Source organism: Rhyacophila brunnea, unplaced genomic scaffold, assembly GCF_057557595.1.
Source record: "Rhyacophila brunnea isolate RB1 unplaced genomic scaffold, BYU_Rbru_1.0 scaffold_2, whole genome shotgun sequence".
Taxonomy (NCBI): Eukaryota; Metazoa; Arthropoda; class Insecta; order Trichoptera; family Rhyacophilidae; genus Rhyacophila; species Rhyacophila brunnea.
In genome coordinates this window covers 7,206,580-7,232,222 of record NW_028232859.1, presented here as the reverse complement: position 1 = coordinate 7,232,222, position 25,643 = coordinate 7,206,580, and the positions used below count along the sequence as shown (strand labels likewise).

The 25,643-nt window shown below is 32.5% G+C and overlaps 1 protein-coding gene across 1 annotated transcript in view; it reads left to right on the top strand.

Annotated features, from left to right (window-relative positions):
* Positions 1 to 25,643, top strand: part of LOC147071790 (uncharacterized) — a 114,330-nt gene that overhangs the window by 50,273 nt on the left and 38,414 nt on the right. The window lies entirely within an intron of this gene.

Genomic DNA, 25,643 nt, shown 5'->3' with positions numbered 1-25,643 from the left:
CTGAAAGTAAAAAGTGCATAAATTTCATTCAATTCAACTTACAAGTTGATCAACTTTGTAGAAGTGTGGTCCCTAATTATCAATATAGTTTCAATTGTCATTCAACAGAAAATTGACAGGTGGACGCATGTACATTATTTATTTATTTAAGAATACAAAACATTGTGGACATAACAAATCTAAATTCAAGACGTAGACAACAATATAAGTCAAACATTACCCTCACAAGAGAAAAGAAGAGAATATAGAAAATATAATAACAATAATAATAATAATAACAAAAAAAAATCAAATTAATACAATTTAATACAGAAAAATATAATTTTTGAAAACAAAAAACATACAATTTAATACAGAAAAATACAGTTTCAAAAACAAAATGCAAAGTACATCATTGAAAATGTCTGTTTTTAGGGAGCGCATTTACTAATCTTGCACCCCGCGCTAATGGTGCCTGATAGGCTTGACACGAGGAAACGGTTCCAATCCAGAATAAATTATGGTTGCGACCGCGTAGGTAATTGACAGGCGCATGTAAATTCAAATTCATTAGGACACCAGGATTGGAAACCATCCCTCATATATCCCATTATATACCTACGTAGTAAACCCATGGAAGGCGATCAAGACTTTTTAGGATTACGGTAGGTACATTTGAAAATCGTTTTATTTAATCAATTTCTACCGGTTCCCTGATTTTGAAAGAAACTATACGCTTTTATTGAGATCTTAACAATAATTGTAAATTTCAAATATTAATAATATCAAATAAAATATAATGTGTAAACATAACATGTTTACCATAGTGAACGTACATACCATGTATTAGGCAAACAATATGTATCAAGATTATAAGTATCTGCATTCACAGGCAAAAAAGCTTTTGAGCAGCTTTAAAAAACAAAAGCTCTCTAAAACGAATCTTCATTTGTAACTATTTCCATTCGAATAATAATAATAATATTCGGTAGTCGAAAAAAATTTGAATACTAACCGTATCCAATATCAGAACTGGCTCATTTGAATCCAAATTGGGCTAAAACAACTTCAGCGTGGCTTTATTGTTTCCTGGGAGGGACTGGGGCTGAATATTATTTCTACTGCCCCTAACTATGCATAGTTAATCGGCGTTATATTAACTCTGCAGCGGCTAAACTAGCCATCACAAAAACACACCGAATCTATAGACATTTTTATTAGTGTAATAAATAGATTTTTTGTTGTTTTGTTTATGTAAATATACATGTCTGTCAAAACTGAAATATCGTTATTGGATTGAAGAACGTAGTCAAATTTATATCTCTGATTACAAAATAAAGAATATAAAATGCATGATTAAACCTTTTTGCATAGGTATCTATATATTGGATTTCTTTTTTATACAATTTGCTAGTGTTATTATCATATTTAGTGGAAATGTTTTTATTGGACATAATACATTCAAAATATTCTTTTCAATATACATGTAGAAACTAGAATGAATACAATTTCGTAAAAAGAAACATTATATAAACCATCATAAGCGGCTCTCGTAGTTCAGTGCATAGGACGCTGGTCTTCCATCCAGGTACTCCAGGTTCGACCCGATGAGGACACAGTATATTTATATGATTTTCTCAAAGCCTGGATGTTTGTAATCGTTTCAATTCTATTACTAAAATTCACTACTATCATTTGGCATCTAGGTATGTTATAGTGGTAAAAAGAATATAATAGTATATGAATATAATCCTTTTTGAAATAACATTACTACAATGCTACACTTTTAAATGTTATTTATTATTTATTGAATTTAAAAAAAATGTATAAAACTTGTTAATTTTTTAAACGTATTCATTATATATTATGTACCTATGTAGAAATAAAATTTAGCAAAGGGACAGATTTGTCGACACCTGATTTATCTACTCCAGAGGCTCTAAACCAGAGTTATGTGTACTTTTGGTTTTTAATTTACAAAGACCCTAGGTAGGATGCACAATAGCACAATTATAATTAGATATCATTTTTATTTGGATTATGCGGTGGATATACGCATTTGCCTATTATAAATATAAATTTGTGCAATATACATTAGGTATACATATTATAAATGAAAGCATTTCAGCATAATATGTATACAAGACATATTTTGGTGACGATACTGAAAATTTTTAATTTGGTTTTTGATAGTAGGTACGCATTTATGAAAATGTTGTGAACCGATAAACATTCTATTATATCATAATAGATACAGAAGTTCGATAAAAATAGTCGTTTGAAATATTATTTCATAAATTCAGAACGACTTTATTTTCGAGCGTATATTTTATAATGTTGGATAAAATGGAGATTCTTTATAAAATTGAAGATAAATGTTACTAATTTCTGTAATATTATTATGGAGAATGTTAATATCATTGAAAATGCATATTAAAATCATAATTGAATAGTGAAGTATGTAGATATATAATATATGTTAATATTATAATGAGATTTCTCGAAACATATTACAGTCGAACTTGGTTATTACGAGGAAGATGGGACCGACTGAATTTGCTTGTCATAAGCATTACTCGTTATATCAAAGAATAGGGATTTTTAAATGAGCGGTCACATAACACAGAAAGTCGCAATTGAAACAAAAATACACAATTAGAATTTTTCCCCGAAACAAGCATGGCATTCATAAACTACAAAAGAAGTTGTTTATTGTAATGAATGCTGGTAGTACCAAAGTGACTTCACAAACCTTGGATTTTTTACATGCAATTTCAACCATATGCGTAAATACTTTTTCAATATTGTCGCCGAAAACACCAATTAGGTAGGTACTTAAACATTTAACTAGTGTCATAAACGTAATCCGATTCCGGCGGCATCCTGTCCGGTCGTATTTTATTGTTTAGGGTTGAAATGTTTTTAAACGATTGACATATTAACAGTTTTAAGAAAATTTTTGACCATATTTTAGCTCGGTATAACCGATAAGCAGCTTGTCATAAAAGTGAATGAATATGGAGGAAATCATAAATTAAAATGTCAACGAATGTTTCTTCATTAGATCAGAGATCTCGCTATATCCGTGATCATAATAACCGAGTGCGACTGTAGTTTTAAATTATGTCTATCATTGATAATACATACCTACGAAAGCTTTCGGGGTGCTATTAGCTTTTGAGCTTTTCTTTTGCGTGCATGTATTGCGCTTTGTTTATGTATGCTGTTAGAAGTGTGTGTGCAAGTTGTTAAGGCTTTATCGTCTAATTTGAATCACCAGATTGTGAATGGAGATTGGGAGCATTTTACAAAACGTTCCAAAATGCCGGCGTGTTAAGTTTTTCCAGTCGTGAGTCACGGAACGACACAACTAACCGCACGGGCATCGTACTGGAAGCTCCTGAAATATCGTTCGGAGCTTTTCACAGTAAATTCAATTGTTCATATTCCAGCGGAAGCTTTTGTAAAAAATCTAATTGCAGAGAATTGTGCAACTATAAAAATATGTCATATTGTATGAAAAGCTATCAGCTGTATCATATATGAAAAAATCTCTAAAAAAAAAATAGATATACGTACACCCTCAGTAATACGCCGCTCGATTATCCGACAACCACTACAATCCGCCGTTATTTTTACTAGTTAAAGGAACAAAATCAAATTCTATAATTCGCCGGTATTCGATTGTCAAATTCAGTAGTCCGCAGCGTACAAGTACATATTACGTGTATACAATGCAGATGAGACGGGTTTATTTTGGAATCTTTTCCTTCGTAAAAAGTACGTTCATCGCGAAGAAATTAATGTACCAGGAAGGAAAGTGCCCAAGGACGCCGTAGGACGTAGGACGCAGATTCAACAGAAAATTTAAAAACGTGGTATATAAAAAGTTTTTTATCTTGTAATTATTTCAAGATTTTTATGTATTCTAAGATGTTTTCAAATTATGTATGTTCAATTCTTGAATCTTGTAAATTATTCGTTAACAAATAAAGAAGTTTATTATCTTAAAAATATTTAAGCCTGTTGTATCTATATCGGACATTTTTAAAATCTCAGTTAAGTTTTTTGGCTTATAAAATATCTCACGCTCGCTGTACGCGGGCGTTGGGCGTGTGGTTCGTGGTGGGAGAATGGTGTAACGGGGGTGGTTTTGAGGTGGCCGCAATCGCCACCATTAACGGTGGCAAATTAGAAAAATGACCGTAGAAAATGAACATTATTGTTATTTTGTGCGTGTCTGAATGATCGTACAGCGAACGCCACGCTGAAACATCTACTGGTCGCTCCATTCTTTTTTAAACTGACGATTTTATCGGACAATAGGGAAAACTTAGGGGCATCCACCCATGTAGGTATTTACTAGACCAAATTATTTGATTATTTGATTATGAATGGAATTTTCTCGAAGGAAAACTTCTTTGAAAATTCAAAATTCATCACGAAATGTCATATAGATTCAGCGGGTCTATTCTATAGACAAAGCGACTATCGATCGCTAAAGTGATAAAGTGATAGTATTTATTAGATATTTGTACTGAGGTATTATTCATGGCCCCACAAGGAGGGGGGGGGTGAAAAGGCCCCTAGACTGAGGGCCCGGGCTCAGAAGGGGTCCGGCGAGGCGAGTCGACCAGATAAGTGAGATAAACACTCATCACAAATTTGCTTAATTAGTAATAAAAAAAACTCGCATGCGGCGCTATTTTCCTTCAATAATATTATTATTTAAAATTATGTAGTTTTACGATACAATTTTTAATTGGGTATCAATACTCGACTACTCTATAATTTAAATGGATGTATTAAAATATACAGAAACACACTAAATATACACATTAATTTTATCGCATACACCATTTGGAAAACGTTACTGTAGAGCGTCACACTGCCTTTATCCTTATTGATAGGTAGGGGGGGGGGCTGCCAAAAAATCTTATCCTGGGGCCCGCTTCAGGATATGAGGCCATGGTTATAATTGTTACAGTAAGTTAGCCGTCTAAACAGTCTATCTCGCTCTAAATTTTAACACAGCCAAGAGAGGTGCTGTTAAAATATAGCGCTTATTGCAACAATTACAACCAACTTATTTTAATTGTTACAATAACACTTTGATACAAACCTTCCTTAGTTAGCCGTCGTATTTATCACGTTATGACTTTAGCGGTCGATAAGTAGGTATAGAATAGGAATAGACCCACTTGGCAACATCATGTTATGTGGTAATGTACTCAATCTGAAGTAAACGAATGTGACAAAATAAAAACAATTTTTAAATAAGTATTCGAAACAAGTTAAATGATTTTTTTTCTATTAGATTAGATCAGTGGTCTTCAAACTTTGTCGACTCACGGAACCCTTAGAATTTTTTTCCGGGAACCCCATCCCATCATTAGAAAAATATATCTTAAAATGATTACATTTTTTTACACAATTTGTTGAAGTCAGGTCTATTTGCTGAAATTTTTTTTGACTCACGAATTTTTATTTTCACTCGCGGAACCCCCAGAGAGGTGCTGCAGAACACCGGGGTTCCGCGGAACACAGTTTGAAGACCACTGGATTAGATCAACAAATTGATACATACATACTTATATTAATTTGATTTGTAAACCTTTCTATGTTGTCAGATGAAGACAATCTTAAAAACTCCAAAATATTTTTTCTACAGTTTTCTGTTTTATTGGTAGGTACTTTTAGTTTAGCTTGTAACTGTATTCCTATTTAAAAATATTTCAAATGGATAACTTGTGATGTAATTAATATTCTATAATTAGTATTCAGTTTTGCTTGTGCCACACATGAAGGCTATCTATAAAATTAAAGATGCTGTGTACTCATTCATGTCTGTGATCTTTGGTCAAATTATGGTAAGCGAAATACTGTTCATTATATAATGATTTTGAACCTTTATTTTTTTTGCTATATAAATGGTAAAAACAATAATATGTTTATTTTCATTATATCCTCAGTGTGTATTTGATTGAAAGTAACGACACAATTGACAAATAGGTAACAACCAATTCTCGTTAAAAGTTTATTAATGATATAATCTCTACTTTGTGTAGACCCATATCCTCCACTTAGTTGCAAACATTGACACACTATTGCACGTCTATAAGGTGTGTTTAATTTTTGTAGTTCTTTCATACATTCAAAACCCTGGTTCAAAATGTAGTGTATTGGAGTAGGTATATATAGCTGAATTTTATTTATTAATCTGTTCTGCTTACTTAGTTAATTGATGAGAGAATGATGTAAAGTATATTAAATATGAGAGGCTTTAGTCCCTTTTAGAATAGTCACATAGAATATAATAGTATCGGTATGTGAATCAAAAAGCAAGATAACAAGGTGAATCAATCGTTATATACTATTTATACACAGGTATAAAAGACAGACGATTCTCGGTGTTACTTCTTTCACATTACGTTGACGCAAACTTGTTTGAGATGAGTTAAATTAAATGACCACTGAAGATTGGATAAACGAACAATAAAGTATACAAATAAATACGTTATATGAACACAACTATTTCAATCTTTCGAAAGAATTATATTATGTTGTTTTATTTATAAGATGCTTGTTATGAAAACAAGTGCCTCGGAACATCGTTTTTCCTCGTGTAGTCTCCTATTAAACATACTTTTATCTGTATGTAAATGGCTAGTTAATAATATTATTTCGAGTTTCAGTATTTGTCGCGGGAAAGGCGTAATAATCGCTTTAGATATGAGTTGAGTGGTCGCTTTCAGTTAAACACAGCCGTTGACACATACCAGCCCTCCCCAATCCTCCCTGAACCACCCTCCCCACTCCCCAGCGGGTTATCCGCTATAGTACAGTTGTTATTAAGCGCTTAAGTGCTTTATTGGGGTGAAGGGTTGTTTTTTTATCGTACAGTGTTCGCCGTATCTATAATGGCATCGCACATTCGGGAAGGGTGACAGTATGATTTTAAAGTACGAGAAGCTTGCGGAAAATATTGGTATTTATAAGCATCGATACTAGTTACACGACAATTCATTTGGAATTATTAGCTATTCTTAATTCATTTTTTTATATACGTTTCTGTATCTTTCTTATTTATCTGGATTACGCATTAATTTAATTTGACGCAAAAAGCAGTTTTCGTAATCAACCTGTTCATAACAAATAAAGAAAGAAAAAAAAACCTGTTCATAGACATCTTGGTCTCCTAATACAAATGTCATTCTTTCACTGATGTCCCTAGGCAAAGTCCCGCCCTTATGCGGGCTTAGAATGCCGCCCCCTCGCGTATTAAGTTTCAAATTGGCTGCAAATTTATTAGGTTAAGTTACGTTAGGTTATATAGTAACCTGTTTTATTTTTTAATTTTGGCTGTCTTAAACATACAAATGCTTCAATAATCTTTAAATTGACATCTACACTATATACTGAGAATTAACCCCACGAAACCTATACTCAAACAATGGTGAGATACCTGGAGGTCAGTGGCACTGACAGGTTTGGAGGCATCCTTATTAATCATGGCAGAATAGGAACGGTCTGGCTCAAGAATATCATACTGGTTTGATGTCAGTACTCCATCCTTGTTTAGAACATCGACAAAAATAAGTAAAAGATACATAAATTATAGATATAAATTTATCACCGAGTCCGATAGTGGATATAATTAAGGCATAGAAAAAAGAAAATATAAATTATGCTTTTATTTTCTTCAGTTTGTGGTGCATGATTATAATATACGCTGTTAAAATTCCGCCCCGTTATGATAGAAAAACTCGTGGGCACCCGAATACACAGTTCCCGATTTGATTCCATGTTTATTGTTGGATTAACTGAGCTATGCCGTGAAGCAGTGTGGCGATCACAGCTGCGATTAGAGCGGCGATTAGTGCGGCGATTAGTGCTGCGATATAGAGCTGATAACCCCAGACAAAGAGGCAATTACAAATTAAATGATTAATAAGGACAGATAACACATTTGTGCTATATACAACACATCAATTTCGTGGCTAGTGGATGGCATGGCAAATCAACAACACAACTGATACGTATTTTACTATTATAGGTATTCATTCGTGCTTTTTTAGCATGGACATTTATTAAACTACTGTTTTAATTTGTCAGTATTTTATTTGATGATAATTGCCTATTCTAACAAAATGTTACTTAAAAACCAGTGGCGAAGTGTGGAGGTTGGCAGTTAAGATCCGCCATAATCTAAACTTCAGTCATACGAATTTGTTTTAATTGAAATAAGACAACACTTTAGAGAAGGTGGTTAGGCTAGTTTTTAAAATTCAAATAAACCCTGCGAAAACCATGGCATAATAGATAATAGTCAAAAAATACTCGTCTGTTTATAAAATATCTAAAATTATGCAATTAAATCATACGTAACTTTAGATATTTTATAGATAGAATAATATATTTTTAAGTACATACCTAATACCTATTTACTAGTTTGGTTTACATAGGGTTTAATAAATAAAAATATAAATGAACCAACAATATGTGTAATATGTATTCTTAATCCAACGAAAACAAATAAGTATACATGTAAAAGTGTGCACACACCAACACTATTATGGATGGTATAGGTAGGATTTTAGTTGATTTTTATGAACAAACCAACACCATCTGTAAATTGTACTCGTAGTTCAATAAAAACAATTACTCCACCCTTCGCTACTGTTAAAAACGTTGGGTTTTAGATGTCTCAGAGTATTTTATATTTCATGCCCACTGGTGCTGAGTGTAACATTATTATTATATTGTATGATATTACAAAAATCCATCCTGCTATCACACCACATGCCCATATGAATTGAGTCATGTAAAATATAAAAAGTGTGTACATTGGGATGTAATTTAATATTATAATTTAATCAACTTATATATGGCTAAGACCGTGTCCGGCAATTTGTACGTATGCAGCTCGCCGTATCACACATCATCCTGAAATGTTGCAAGCTTCATATTTCTGTGCTAGGTGCCTCTGGTAGAAAGGCTGAGTAAAGACATCACCTTAATGATTAGTCGATAGCAAACCTTTCAATCAAGCAGTTCACAAGCAATCTCGCAATTGAATAATCGTTCCTCGCATACTGTGTTTGTCCGAGAATGACGTAAAACTATTAAAATATAAGTTCATAAACCAAACTAAATTAATATTATCTAAATATAATATACATCCATAAAATGTAATACACTGTACCTACAAGTGTTTACAATAAAACAACTAGAAAACAGTTCTCTGTTTATTTATCAAATATGTATTCATATAAAATTAAATTTAGTAGTTGGACAAATGAAAATACTAAACAACTACACATCTATGTTTCCTATAAAAGCCCACCGTGTTCGATGGGCAAAATATCAAATTCGTGTCATATTTTTTTTTTAATGGAAGAACATGACACAGAACGGCTGATAATAGTTTTAAGAAACTTCTTCACGAAGATGCCATGATCCACTCCGGATTGTAGAGTGACTGAAAGAGGGATGTCTTTACGTTCCTAGTTAACTGGGCATTTACTAGAACGCATTTAAAAATAATTAATTCACACTCAAATCTATTGTTTTCATAATTTAAACGGCATTAAAAAGATTTAATACCGTTTCATAAGTGTTGTAAGTTGAAACAATATAATAATAATAATATGTCGACATTTTGAATACTAGCAATTATTATTATACCGGCTATTTTAGTTTTTGATATTATAATTGGACATTTATCAGGATGTGGAAATCTCTTTCAAATCAGGTCTTGTCTAATAGTCAAAATGAGAAACACGGAATTGTTTTGTACGCAGCTATTTTATTTGTTGTGTTCAGGCGTTCTAGCCTCAAAAATAATGCGCCTGAATTATTGCAAGGATCGTACTTAGGGAAAAAATCGCCCACTGAATTTTATGTGCACTGAAAATTTATAATTTATTGCATTGAATTAAATTTGATAAATTCTTACTATTTTTAACATACTTATAATATTCGTTACTCGGGATCAAACACACATTGAAAAATAATTGGGAAGTTCAGAGACACACGGCCCTCGAAAACATCACCAGTACAGATACAAGTAATTGTTATAGGTTACCGTATAATTTTTAAAATGCCACCTTAAATATAATAATGTGGAGTTAGCTGACTACTTTCCAATAAAGTGGGCAATTTAAAAAAAAATCTTTATAATTTTTGACCACCTACTTATTTGAATAGATGGATAAACTTTAGATTAGTTAATCTATTTCCATTCGAAATAATTAAACCAACTTTCAAATACAATACAAAATACGGATTAACTCTAAATGAACGTATCTATGTACCATTACTTATAAAAATAAATATATATTGAGGGTTCCAAAAAAAAAAAATCTTAGGGATATTCAACGTTTTTCTTTGTAGGTGATTCACAAAACAATATTATCTACCTAATTAATAATTAATTAATAAACAGCCTCAAGGGTTCCATCGCCGTGGCCGGCCCTCCCTCACCCTGCAGCGGTGCTACAAAAGCGACCTACGTGCTGCAGGTCTGCCATGGCGGGAGGCGCAGGAGTTGGCGATGGACCGAGAGAAATGGCGCCAACTTGTGCTTGCCCTATGCCCCAATGTTGGGGCGTGACAGGGTGGAAGAAGAATTGAAAAAAATTAATCATTATGACATTACAGACAAGAATTACGATTTGGGTTCACCAAAAATTACGTTGAATAATGCGGAGTACCTACAGTTTATTGAATGCGTTATATTATTATAGATTATTTTTCATTTTATTACTTCATGAATAATTCAGTAATCATAAATTAACATTGAAATTACATATTATATAAAAACTTGGATTTAAAATATATTTTTTAGTCTGTGATAACGTTTTCGTAGCGGCTAATTACCACGTTTTTATTAGCTCGTATTCTTGTTTGTCCAGCACAATTTTTTTCTTGTGTGTCCAGTACAATTTTTTTCTTGTTTGTCCAAAATTTGTATTGGACAATTGAAGATTTTTAACTAACTTCCCGACTAGCTAGACATTTGAAACTTTTAGAATATATCATAACATGACCACAACGCATTGTTTTAATACTTTTAGCCATTTTTAAGCAGAATTGAATTCATTTTCAGTTAATTCTGTTTTGTATGGAAAGTTATTATTGTTGGTTGCTAAGGGGGTTCTAGCAACTAAATTATTAATATACACGTGCGTTACTATGGAAATCAATATGAAATGTCAAAATGATATTTCAGTATTCTCTATTTATTCAGTATTTCTATCAAGTACAATAAAAAGTTTTTATTAATACATAGAATTGTCAAGTTAATATGATTCAACAGAAAATTTAAAAACGTGGTATATAAAAAGTTCTTTTTATCTTGTAATTATTTACTACTAAATTAGATTCGGCTCTGGCAAATATAACCCCAACTGAAGCAACGCAATATCCCCATTTTTGAAAGGCGGTTGAACACAGGAAGAGCGTGATTTTACACAAAACGAGTGTAGTCCATAATATTATATACCTACACAGATATTATTTGGATAGCTGTTCTTGTTATGCATGCATATTCTATTTTTTCGTCGATTTTAATCATAGCGAAATCACATAAAAAATAGTGCGGCCCTGATGAATAATTTTAGACCATTGAATGAGTGGAATTTACTAAAGATTAATTTGCAATATGAAATATCTTGCGGCTAGTTTATTCGTTAGCATTATTTTAATTTATAAAAGTAGGTATAATATAAAGGAAATAGTTTTTTTCGACATCTTCAACAAAAAAATACTAACGTTTTCATACATAATATTCGCAATATTATGAAAATAAACTTGAGATTTAACACCACATGTAGGGTTCAAAATGATTGGAGCGCAGTTCCAGTTCGTGAAATTTTCGAGATTATCGTTCCATCCTAAATAAATAAACACCTGTTATAAACCAATACAATTTAATTACTTTTATAATAAATTAATTATTTATGCAATCTATATACCACAGCGGCGAAGGGTGGAGGTGGGCTGATAAGATCCGCCGTAAATAGTCACCTTAAGCTTAGTCAGTCAAACGTGTATGTTTTTATTGAAATAAGACTACAATTTACAGATGGCATTGGTTAGTTTTTAAAAATAAATTAAACCCTGCCTAAACCAAACCATAATAGTATTTATATATTTTAGGCGATACGACAAAATTGTGCACACTTTTTCATTCATACTTATTTGTTTTCGTTGGATTAAGAATACATATTACACATATTGTTGGATCATTTTTTTTAATTCATTAAGCCCTGCCTACGCCAAACTATAATAGATAAGAATTATTATTTTATCTATAAAATATCCAAAGTTATGTATGATTTAATTGCATAATTTTAGATATTTTTAGAGAGTATTTTTTGACTATTATCTATTATGGCTGGTTTCGCAGGGTTTAATTGAATTTTGAAAACTAACCAATACCATCTGTAAATTGTAGTCTTATTTCAATAAAAATATATACGTTTGACTGACAAAGTTTAGTGTGCACTATTTATGGCGGATTTTAACAGCCTACCTCCACCCTTCGCCACTGATATACCAAATGAAATGAACATATTGACAGGTATTTTATAAAAATTATTGAGCGCCCAAATGTAAATTTTTCCATTTCCAGCATAAATACTACATCTGACATAAAAAACGCAAGTTTTCAACGCTGCATAGGTACGTACATGACATTTTAGTGTTTTAGAATAACAATTAACCCTTTAATTACACATTTAGTAGATTAACGTGTGATTGAACGGTTGGGCGAAATAATTTGCGTGATTCGAAATAAAACATATATTTAATATCAGCGGCGATAAGGATGGAAATAATTAATTTGGAATAGAAGGCGCGTGCGGGAGTCGAACCCGACGCATGATAGTTTCCCATCTAGCCGTAATTACACTTAATTGTCCGAATCCACGGACATCGCGTGCCGAATAAATTAGAAAAAAATATTATACTTTAATTTTGTTCGTTTGTGAATAAGTGCCATGGTAAATGCTCTGTGCGATGTACCCGTAACTCTATAACTGCGAGTGTTTATCCGCTCCTACATTTATTATGTATGCCTAATAACTGAAATAATTAAATACATATTTAGTGGGTATCTAATACTAACTATACATTGGTAATTAAGTTACAGCATGCCCAATTTATTTTTATGAATAGTAAACTTATTTCTCTTAAAAAAAATAATATTAATGTTACACAACATGCTTAATAATGACGTGGTATTTGGTAATTTCCAAGTGCTTTAAATGTTTGTGGTCTTTATTCAAGTACAAAATAGGTACCGATAAACCCAAACCATTGAAATAATGATAGTAGGTATTTATTAAATAAATTTACCATTGCAGTTCATTTATTTATATGTTGGAAATATTAGGTTTTCCCTTATCAAATAATCATAACACACCTCAGAGAAATAATATAAAGAGAGTGGGTATTGTTTGGCTAAATGAAGCTATGTTTCTTGCGTATAACGCACAGTAGAACCTCAATTATTGTATTATTATTAACTTAACTCAAGAACCTCAGACACTGGTTTGAGTTTCACCCTATTTAGAGCAGCAATAGACAGGGAGAGAATGGCCGAACTTATCGCCGATGTTTGATAACGGATATGGCACGAAAAGAAGAAGAAAATGCTTTTTACTTCGCAACAGTATTTTAATATCGATGCCTCATACAACTGGGTAGAGTAAAATAATGTATTATTTAGTTATACCAATAGACTGAGGAATACTGGGTATAAAAATAATGGAATGACATTTCAAAAAATCTATTGGTTATAATATAATATACATTCTCAGTTTTCAAAATTATGTATGTTCAATAATTAAAATGTTACATTCTTAAATATTGTGAATTATTCGTTGAATAAAAAATATATTTAATTAAAAATTATTAGCAAGTTCAAGAAAGTTACAACAAAAAAAAATCGGTATGTGTACTTATGTATGCGCGTTAGAAGTCATACTTCTTTGGCGTAACAAAACAAAAACAAAACTTGTGATAAACTAGATTATTTGACTAGTTCTTAATTATTATCTGGTTAAATTACACACTCAAGAAAAAGGACCGCTTATTGGAACGCCGTTGGTTTATTTCTATATATTTTAACTTATATTACTAAATTATATAATGGTTTCTCGTTGTTTTTATTTTTAAAGTACCAACTGTCACTCTGACGTTTAATCGTTTGTTTACGTAAAGAATTGCAAATGGTCGACAATAATAAATTTGCTGCCTAGGCAACGGAACAATTCTAAACTATAATATTATACTGTATAATCGTCACGATTGCAGTACCATACTGTGGCGTAAAGGTAGTGGGTTCGGCTGATAACCGAACAATCGGTGGTTCGAATCCAATCGAGTGCGTTTTATGTATATATTATTATACATGTCACACGCCAAAAATACACTCTGATCTGATTTCCCAAACGCGCCAAAAGAAGTATAACTTCAAAAATCTTGGAGTGATCCGTGACGTCGGTTAGTAATATAATTAGTTATTATAGTTATATAGCTATCATTAGGTTAGTAATAAATAGTAAGTAATACCTACTTTGATTTAAAATACAAAAGCCGATCGCCAATGTAGCTCAATTTAGAAAGTGAGTCAGTGCGTCACAATGCTTACGGGCCCTTTTAATTAATTTTGTAATTAACGTGTTAATTTGCATTTGAAAAGTAATTAGCAAAAACACAATTTTGTGCGGCCCGTAAGCATTGGGCTAACAGCCATTACTTAATTAAAATTTGTCGTAATTAAGTATGACTCCTTTAGCATTGTGGTCAATGTGCGTGGGCGCGATACCTACCCGAGAGATTCGGGTTCGATTCCTGCGGTCTTACTTTTTTCAAAAATATTTCTTCTATTGGTTATAATATATTTTCTCAGAAGTGTTTTCAAAATTATGTATGATCAATAATTAGAATGTTACATCTTGTAAATTATTCGTTGAATTAAAAAAATAGTTAATTAATTAGGAATGACATTCATTAAAATACGATAAGTCTAGTGATTATAGGTATTGTATTATACCTACATAATATTATGATAATATGTTCTTACATATTAAATAATTATAATATTATAATACTTATTTATTTCATATTATGCTTTAGATAACTGTTTTTATATCATGATACGTAAGTTTTTTTAAAAATTTAATTATCTAACCATAGCGCAACGATCGTCAAACGCCACTTTCAGCCTTTAACCGCGTTTAACGCCACTCTCAATAGAAGTGCCCACTCGAAGGTTAGTAGGAGAATGGTCTTCGCGACTGTGAAATCAGGGCGTAATAGGGATCCGAGCACGCGAACTCTGTATTAGCAAACAAAATTATAACCCACTCGACTATCGACCGCTCACAAGTTTAGTATTTACGACCGGCCTCTTGAAAGGAATATTACGGCCGAGGAAATGGTTTTCTTTTTAATTCGATGTACTTTTGTATATTTTTAAATTGCGGAAAATATGACGTTAATCGAGGCAGTGAGATCGCAATTTTTTGCTTGGATTATGCTCCTTGGAAAGGCGCAGTCTGCCAAGAAAAACTGTAACATTGCGTACACCCATTTAAAATGAGTAAACAAAAATGTGAAATAAATTTCCAGAAAATCATTAATTACATACCTGTAATGATTGAAATTTAATAATGTCCACAACTTCAAATAAACCTTTTTTCTAAGCCATCGCCATTGGCCATCACGAATGAAGTAGGCAGGCAGTAGTGTTTTTAGGTGTAGAGGCCATAGAACTATCGAATTTGAGCTTGAAGAAATCGAGTTTTAATAACATAATATAATATGGACTTATTTATATTGTCATTATTTGAATTGCGTCAGCTTTATTATACCCAATTAATTTGTATAAACAATTCGATGTACGTACCAACGTATCCTTGCCACTATTGGTTTGGAGACTCTTTACGAAATTGTGCTGGTGCAATAAGCCATAAAGTGAGGGTTAAAAATATGGTACATAATGACATTGTGCTACGATGAATAGGGGTAGTCATGTGCATAGCTTCCACATCCTGAAGCAGGCCCCCATACCTATCACTAATGTTAAGGGCAATGCGATGCTATCTATATACGTAAGTGTTCCCTAAACGGTATCCCCAATGTAACCTCAGTGTTCCGCAAAGTAAATTTAAGGGCGTTCTGTGTATTTTTAGCGATTTTTCGTATTTTTATATAAATCCACTCGAATTATTGAGTTATCAGCACTCGGCATTCAATTATGAAGCACTGATCGCGACCCCCTTTTGTGGTAGTCAAGTAAATTGCGACCATTTAAATAATTAAAATAAATTTATAAGTACATGTGAATTATAATTTAATTGTATCAATCTTTATTATTTGTAAATGTTAATATTCTTTAAGTAAAATAGCGCCTCAGGCGACTTTTTTTTTACTATCAGAGCAAATTTGTAGTGTGTGTTTATCTCACTTAACTGGTCGATCTTCCACGCCGGGCCCCAGGCTAGAGCTTTGGCAGCCCCCCCTTGTGGAGGTCATGGTCATGTATGTGTTACAAAAAATGGGTCCCCATATAACGCTTTTACAAAGTCAAATTCCGAATAGTACCTATCTATCTTTAAAGACGGTCTGTATCACTAGATGCTTATTTTATAAATTCATATAATATAAGTAGGTAGATAGGTTGATATGCATGTGTAAAATATACATTTTATAGGTATTACATAGTTAATAGAAAATTATTTAAATGCCTACTAATAATAAGCTAATAATGAGCTACCATAAAGTCAATGCCGAATCTATTGAAAAGATTTAAAACAAAATTTGAGCTGCACAACAAAAAGACGTTTCTACAGCTACTTGACATTCTTACGATATATGGGAAACCTTAAAAGACGCGCCTCGCGGGTTAATCAGGCGGAAAAGTAAGAAACGGGGATTAACCGCTTGGATACTATGCTATTTTGTAACAATTTATATAATTTAATCTTATTTAGATAAGCCTCCAGTATGCAGATGGAAAACGAAATATTTCCACACGTTTTGTTTTTTTTAACAAAACCTAGTCCAATATTATTGATAATTTTAAATTCAATTAACGTAAAGTATTTGTGGGTGGTTACGTATTTTACCTAAGTTACTTAGTTAGTAATAAGTACCTATTAAAAGTGTTTTTGGTTTATACAACTTACACAAAGGGCTGCACTTTATTGCAATTCGTGGCAATCATAGATTCATAGAACAGCATAAATTACTACATGACTGTATTTTCATTATGAGTCTAATTTGTGAAGTCAATAACTATTAAATCAGAAATGTTTTTATTTTTCGGATGTTTTGTTTATTTCAGTTATAATATTCCATGTCAATGAGAGCGCAACAAAATGTATTTATTTTACAAGATTTTCTCACCTGTGCTGTTGATTTATTTCTCTCAACGTACGGTGATTTCATACATATTAATAATCAAGCATATTTTACAACGTTTTTCTTAGCTCGTATTCTTATTTTTCCGGTGGTTCTTTGTACGGTACAAATCTTGCAATCGATTTTTAACTAACTTCCCGACTAGCTAGACATTTGAAACTTTTAGAATATATCAGAACACGATGCCAATGCATTTTTTAATACGTTTAGCCACCTTTAGAGTAGAATTGAATTCATTTTCAGTTAATTCTGTTTTGTATGAAAAGTTATTTCGACACCATTATTGGTTGCTAGGGGTCTGGGGTCCTAGCAACTAAATTATTAATATATACGTGCGTTACTATGGAAATCAATATGACATGTCGAGTACAATTTTTTTTGATCGTTTAAGCTAGTCAAGTCAAGTTTATATGATTCAACAGAAAATTTAAAAACGTTGTATGTAAAAAGTTCTTTTTATCTTGTAATTATTTATATATCAAAAGTATTTTGTAATTAATTGAATAAAATAACCAATGACAACGATATGACCAACATACGTATCATCATGGCCCCCACAAGGGGGGTTGACACTTCTGACAGGGCTCTAGCCTGGGGGCCCGGGCTTAGGAGGGACCTGGCGTGGCCAGTTGTGAGAAATACATACACCACAAATTTGCTTTATTAATAAAAAGTAGCCTGCGGCGCTAATATATGTAAAGACAATTTACATGATGTGCAATGCAATTTGATGTGATATGATAATTATTCATATGTATAATTTAGTGTTTCCTGACTATATACATGGCTATTTATCCAATACGTCGAAGAGTCGCATTTTACTTGATGCTGTTACCGACAACAGCTCAATAAATCAACTGGATTTATTTAAAAATACAAAAATCACTAAGAATATACGAAACACCCTTAATTTTACCTCAAAGAATCCTGAGATTTCGCAGAATACTATTTGGGGAATGCTAATGTAAAAAAATCACACTGCTCATCACCTTAGGGATAGGTAGGGGGCTCACCAAATATCCTGGTCTGGGGGCCCGCTTCCGGATGTAGAGACCATGCCTATCACTATAACTTACTCTTCTTAAGGACGTCATTTTGCCGTTAGATGTTACTATTTATAGTTTCATACATAATATATTGTTTAACTAAAAATATTCTTTAAAAAGGATATAAGGTAAAATATTCCAAATCTCTCACTTATTTCACACTTTCATACTCCAGTATCAAAATATAGAACATACACAAGAGCTTTAAAATAATCATCATCACTGCCTCTTGTTATATTACCCATGCAGCGCGTAGGTATATCGTTATTATTATTGATTCCAAATGTGTATTTAGTTTTTTTACCGTACCCAATGAGTTAAGTTGAAAGATTATTAAAATCATAATAAGTATTCACTTTCAAACTCTTGAAGCGTGTTTGTGGTAAATGTTCCAATACCACAACTTCCTCCCGGGAGTAGACTGAGGGTTGAAAAGTACATAGTTTGAGTATTTTAAGGTGCACAGTTCAAAATAATATTATTATAGTTGTCGATTTGTTTTGAATATACCTTATTCATTTCAATATAAACTGATTTTGCTACATGTATATAATTATTAGAAACATTTGTTAAAAAAAACAAGCCTAATTTGCATTTTCCTTCTGCACTGCTGGGGATAGTCAACTGGGAAGAGAGAGCGCTGGACAGAGATGCCTGGAGAAACGTTGTGCAGTCGGCCATGGACCTGAATGGCCCCTAGCGCCAGTTTAATAATAATAATAACTCATTTTCATATTCGTTTAGTGGACTTATCTATGTATACCGCGGCATAACGAATATCCTTCAACGTTGTGCTAGGAATGTCTTAGGAGATTGGAAGGTACCTGATTAGACTGTGCATGATTTCTATTCTTATTAAATCTATTTTGGATATCTCAAGTCATGATGAGAATACCTCAAACTGAAAAATTGTCTCTCATAGAAATATTGACAATAATAATTAACTTATCCAATCGAGAGTCAGACCTAACTGATAAGCTTTTACCTTTCAACTGATATATCGAGACACTTCCGGAGGATAAGAGCAATTTTAACGTTTTCAAATAAGATATAACTTAAGTAAAAAAAATTGAATTGAATTGAATTATGATATTCACCACATAAACACGTAAATGGTGCTACTAAGCCAAGTTTGCAAAGCTTGTACACAACGAAATGAAAATGACAGATATTTGGTTATTTGAACTCTGTAAGAAAGTTTTATTTTCCATTACCCACGTAATATAACTTCCTAGGTATTAGATGTAAAAACTCCGTTAAAAAGAACACCTACTTCAAAATTTTACCAAATAATTGAATTTCATTCAATTTGTGTACGATTCGGCACGGTCATCTGTATTTATTTTTTGTGATAAATATAGGTTCGTTCTAAGTAGATAAGTGCTTATCTAAATGAATACCTACATCAAAGGTCCCTGCCCGCAGTGAAGTAGTGACGGAATGACCGCTTAGAAAGCTGTGGGTCACCGGTTCGTTCGAATCCTGTGACTGGATCAAAGTCACGTGCTGTTTTTTTTCAATGTATCTTTGAATCTAGAGTGATTGGTTTTAAACTCACCACAAATCTTTTCCAGATAGCTTAAACTGACAATACAATGCTTACATAATATAGGTATTTAACTTCATTTACGAGAATTAAAACAAGATATTATTGTCTACTATTGAGTGATATAATCATACGATCTAAAGACATTAATTGATCATTATCACTGATATTCCGTGGGGTAGTTCGGCACGTTGGCGAAAGGATAATAATGGAAGATATGCAAATATTACAACTTTCGGGAGTAGGTATATAGCTTTCATGGAGATTTTTTTTCACCTGCAGTGTCAATAGACCACTTCTATTTCCGGTGTAAATAAACATCAGTGGTTGCATAAGCTATTTATTATGTTTAAGATAGTCGAGAAGGAAGAATAACATGTAGTTACTATCTAAACCATTATTATTATTATATAAAATAATATGTAGTTGGCTGTCATAATAATCATCAAATCGACAAGCAAAAATCAATTGCTACATGAAGGCCTCTCCAATTTGATTTCAACTTTAGAACGTTGTAAACGAGCGTTACCACGTAATTTCATCAATGTGGTTTATAAATTGAATACGTGTATTAAATAAGGCTCTAAGTACCAAAAAGTAGTATTGCCTGTAGTTACAAAATACCGAGTCATTGCAGTAAAATTTCATGAAGCAGACCTTTTGAAAAATATAGTTTTACAGTGTGAAGCAATCGCGGCAGCTTCTATAATTTTAGGTATTAAGAACTCGCAAGTGTCAACACACCATCGTCAGCTATTTTATATTGAATGCCGTTGACCACTGCAGTGCTACTTACACCATTATAAATAAAACACGCCAACGGACTTACAACGTCGACAGGTTTAATTATTTTGCTGTATTTTTTTGACTTGCTTGAGGCACTTAGACTATAGTTGAAGTTATTGGCGTTGGTATGTAGAACATTTTTCTATAAAAATGTCAGTTTTTATGTTTTTGGTACTTAGAGCCTTAATTAATACATGTATTCAATTTATCTTTAGGACGTATTTTACCACCTGGGTACCACTATATGATTTGCTAAATAATGTTAGCTGGTCAAATCGCAAGAAGGAAAGCTACATATATATGAGGTCATGTTATTTTACGCGGTGGAATCGCTAGTAGGTCCCATTCGAATTCGGCCAATAGCCGGGGTCAACCGAATGTTATTTTTTAAGTGTAAATATACTTGAATATGGTAAGATGTTATGCGTTACAATAAACAAATATTGTTCTTCGCAACAAGTTGTTGATTCTACTGCATTATCAATATGTACCTAGCGTATGATTGAATATTATCGGGTTCTTTGTTTAAAACAAATCCTCGTACAATTTAAACAAAACAATAGTAAACAAACATTAATGCTATCACGCCTGCAGCGACCGATCTCTTCGTAATTTTCTTTTTGAGGTGATTTCACGCATTTAACGCATATTGTTGTTTAAAATGGCCGAAGATAGGACGGGCGCGGTGTACGCACGGCAGCTAAACTTTTTTTTATCATTTTTATCCAGCAATCACAGTGTGACCTGAAATAAAATGCTATATTTTATACAGTATTTTTATTTTTCAAAAGTAAATTTAATAATGTTGTTTGCATAGCTAGGTAGGTATATGATTTAAAACATATTATGTGCTTACCTTTAATAAATTATATTTTATAGATATTGCATTCAAATCATTTTGTCATAATAACCAAAAATTTGCAAAAACGCTTTAGGTAACCTAACGTAACTTAACATACATACATAAGTATAGATCTTATACTTCACGAATGTGTGTCCACACTACACCGACTATGATTCGTTTTCCGTTTGAATTTTGGTACTGTGCATTTTGCTGAGTTGAATGGAGTTGTGCTTTCTATTTATGATGTACTCAGGCGCTACAATCCATTTAATCCACTAAATCTTGATCGACCGTTATGTCGTGTTCACACTGGCAACAAGTTGCAAGTAACCTCATTCAATTTCACGATAATCATCAAAATTTGTTTGACCAAAAATTATTTTAATCGAAATTTAATGAGGTTGCCAGCAACTTGTTACCAATGTGGACGGTCTCTTCAACCATCTTTCATGTATTTCTACCCTAAGGTCTCTCTTTCTCTCTCTTTCCAGTATGTATTGATTATGATTCCAGTAGCCCCTTTGCAAAGTTGTTCACAAAATAACATAATTTTGTGTTCCTCGTTATTCACCCATTTCTTCCGGGTCGGAACAGAGTCCGAGCCGCCACTGGGGTACTTTCATAAATATATTTTGTATCTTACTGTGTGACTTTCCCATCCGAGTCTTCTTGCCATCCAGGGCTCATTAGAGCGCCGTTCTGGTTCGTGAAATCGGTAAAATTATCACTCTGTCTCGTGGAAAAAAATATTTGACCATCTGAGCTCGATAGGCTATATTACCGAAAATCTGACAGACTTATTTTTAAAATACACATAAAATTTAATAGCTATGTTAATATCTTCAGAAAATTTTCGAGCGCTCCGGTTCGTAAACTTTCCCGTTTCGAGCACTGGTCGTTAAGATATTTACTATGTCTGGCTTAAATTCTTCATATATCTTTGGATAGATTAGCAATATTCGGATGCGTCATATTTGTTGTTCTTTAACCAGTCCGATTAAATAAGTGGAGATATTAATAATTCCGTATGTTCCATGGAACTGTTATACCTACACCAATCGTTTATGCGCTTCCATACTGACTCTTGATATGTATAGGAATTGATTTTATCGAAAAATCAACTATAATTAATGATCCCAATGTTATACGTAACATTCATTTCGTCGTCGTGTGATCTGCAAAAATAATTAAAAAGTTTATTGTTTTCTGAATTTATATAATGGTCGCATATACCTAGATTGTGGAAACACAATTTATGAATCACACTGTTGATCGATAGTCTCAGATACGCACGAATTTAAAATCTTTCAACAAATATTGGTACTGTAAAAACGGTCCACAACAATCAACACAGAACGTATTACGAGACTCACCTTAATAAATCCCTTCTATGTGTGTCCATCATACTATTACGCATGAAAATAAATCAAAAATAAAAACTAGCCATACTATTAACAGTATGGTGACCGAACATAGTAGGACAGTAGAAAATAAACAAAATTCAGTGCATTTTACCACGTTTTTATCAGCTCGTATTCTTGCTTGTCCAGTACAAATTGTTTCTTGTTTGTCCAAGATTTGTATTGGACGATTGAAGATTTTTAACTAATTTCTCGACTAGCTAGACATTTGTGTGTTCCTCATGTTTCAAGATTATGACTATTTTGAAATGTCATAGTTATAGATATTGAAATGTCCGTACCGTCATTGATTTGGTCACACCGTCGGATAGGCGACATCTTTCTTTTAAGTCGAACGTCAACGATTCCACTGACTGCAGAACTCTCTTGAAACTTAATAAAAGCCGGTATGTCAATAATAATTATTTTTTGAAGTTATACTTCTTTTGGCGCGTTTGGAAAATCAGATGAGAGTGTATTTTTGGCGTGTGACATGTATAATAATATTTACATAAAACGCACTCGATTGGATTCGAACCACCGATTGTTCGGTTATCAGCCGAACGCACTACCTTTACGCTGCAGTATAATACTGCAATCGTGACGATTATACAGTATAATATTATAGTTTAGAATTGTTCCGTTGCCTAGGCAGCGAATTTATTATTGTCGGTCATTTGCAATTCCTTACGTAAACAAACGATTAAACGTCAGAGTGACAGTTGGTACTTTAAAAATAAAAACAACGAGAAATCATTATAAATTTTAGTAATATAAGTTAAAGTGTGTAGAAATAAACCAACGGCGTTCCAATAAGCTGTCCTTTTTCTTGAGTGTGTAATTTAACAAGATAATTAAGAGCTAGTTAAGGAATCTAGTTTATCACAAGTTTTATTTTTGTTTTGTTACGCCAAAGAAGTACCTATAACTTCTGACGTACACACACCGAGTTTTTGAATTATTCCTTTTCTTTTATATTATGTATATTACGTATTAACGTATTATTACAAAGTAAATATGAATAATTTGTTTTTAGAGTCCCGCCTCCCTCCTTAAATCTTTACATTATACAGTTTTGTGTAGAGGCATCCATTTTATGCTAAATGCGCAATCTTTAATCTGACGGCCATTTTGTGTTCATAATCCCTCCATTTCAAAACCTGTCTTCCTCATTTCCCCCACTTGCTCTTTTAACTGCCAACGAGTCCGTGTTAATTTAATTTCTTCTCTTTCAACGTACGCACCCCAAGAATGGTTCCTTACGCTTATAAATAAATATATTTATAATTTTATTGTAGGTATTCATGTTCAGAGAAACGACAATCTAGTTAAACCGGTTGCTAGCTGTGATAATGTACCTATTGAAAAACAGAAATGGCCAACCAGCCACCTTCTACACGCATTCAGAATAATATATGCCCCACCAACTATCGAGATTCTTAAATATCTATTGTCCTACGTTCAAAGTTATTAGTGATCGTGAAATATAATAAAATATATTATATTATTTTTTGCCCATATAAATAAATTGAAATGAAGACAAGAATAGTTTCAGCCATTTTCGATTCATTGACGTCCGTCTAAGCTCTAAGCAGAAGACATCGGTTCTGGTGTGTGTGTGTTTTTAATAATCGTGTAAAAATCCTGTATCGTTATTTTTTGTTTTATAGTTTAACATCAAATATTTGTTTAAGTTTCCTTTACTGAAAAATAATTTTTATCGTCTTCGAATGTCATTGAATTGTCTATTTTGTGGTCATAGAATTTTAATACGAGCCATGGCTTCCTCTCACCATATCAGCGTAGATAATCCACGCCTCTGCAAGCTGATTATATGAATCTAAGTCACAAATTGCATTGCTAAACACACCTTTTAATTAAACTAAATACATCACATCTACATCGTCGATCCAAAGCTCTCTAGGTCTACCTATCGGACAATTTATACTGAAATGAGTATATTTGTCAAGTAATTATCTCTTCTTCGACCGATATAGCATCCTGGCAGGTTCTATTTAAGGTTTTTGACAAACTCTCCTGCCTTTATTTATTTCCACCATCAGCATGAATTGTTCCACACCACAATTTTCTACTCTTTCTAGAAGAAGTACACTCCAGTTGAACATTATGTTAGACACTAAAAAAAGGACTACAACTCAGGATTGGTCTGCGAACAATTTTACCAAACATACATCCATCTAGATTACGTGTTGTCCCATATAGTTGCAATTATTCTTCAACTGATCGAGTTGACTCATTTAAATACACAAAAATAATGTTTACAACACCTGTGTAAGGATATAATTATTTGCATTTCATTTTAAATACGACTTGCTCAATTTAATGGGTTGGGAAAACGTATTTTTTATTTAAATACAAATTAGCTGTGGTCGAAGATCAAATCTATAGTAATTATTATAATAAACGTGTATCTATTTTTAAATTTGAAATAAATTTTATATTATGTTATAGGTACACTTGAGTTGAAATATTTCTCACGTTTTAAATAAATATACATATTATCAACTAGTAATAGGCTGTGTAGCTTTTTTTAAACTTAAATTTAGCATTAGTGTATATATTTTATAAACTAAACATTTACTCCT